Here is a 1202-nt window from a genome sequence, read left to right on the forward strand (position 1 = left end):
ATTACGTTATAACGTATAACGTTATATGGTATAAGGATGTAACGTATAACGTTATGTAGCATTACGTTATAACGTATAACGCTATGTAGATATATGTTAAAAAGTATAACGTTATGTAGCATTACGTAATAACGTATAACGTTATGTAGCATTACGTTACAACGTATAACGCTATGTAGATATATGTTATAACGTAAAACGTTATGTAGCATTACGATATAACGTATAACGTTATGTAGTATTACGTTATAACATATAACGATATGTAGTATTACGATATAACGTATAACGTTATGTAGCATTACGTTATTACGTATAACGTTATATAGTATTACGTTATAACGTATAACGTTATATGGTACTAGGATGTAACGTATAACGTTATGTAGCATTACGTTATAACATATAGCGCTATGTAGATATATGTTATAACGTATAACGTTATGTAGCATTACGTTAAAGCGTGTAACGTTATATGGTATTAGGATGTATCGTATAACGTTATGTAGCATTACGTTATAACATATAACGTTATGTAGCATTACGTTATAACGTATAACGCTATGTAGATATATGTTATAACGTAAAACGTTATTTAGCATTTCGATACAACGTATAACGTTATGTAGCATTACGTTATAACATATAACGATATGTAGTATTACGTTATAACATATAATGTTATATAGTATTACGTTACAACGTATAACGTTATATGGTATTAGGATGTAACCTACTACGTTGTGTAGCATTACGATATAACGTATAACGTTATGTAGCATTACGTTATAACGTATAACGTTATATGGTATTACGTTATAACGTATAACGATATGTAGATATATGTTATAACGTATGGCGTTATGTAGTATTACGATGTAACATATAACGTTATGTAGCATTACGTTATAATGTATAACGCTATGTTGATATATGTTATAACGTATAACGTTATGTAGCATTACGTTATAACGTATAACGATATGTAGTATTACGATATAACGTATAACGTTATGTAGCATTACGTTATAGCGTATAACGTTATATGGTATTAGGATGTATCGTATAACGTTATGTAGCATTACGTTATAACGTATAACGTTATGTAGATATATGTTATAACGTATAACGTTATGTAGCATTACGTTATAACGTATAACGTTATGTAGCATTACGTTATAACGTATAACGTTATATGGTAT

Source organism: Bombus pyrosoma, unplaced genomic scaffold (genome assembly GCF_014825855.1).
Source record: "Bombus pyrosoma isolate SC7728 unplaced genomic scaffold, ASM1482585v1 HiC_scaffold_4719, whole genome shotgun sequence".
Taxonomy (NCBI): domain Eukaryota; kingdom Metazoa; phylum Arthropoda; class Insecta; order Hymenoptera; family Apidae; genus Bombus; species Bombus pyrosoma.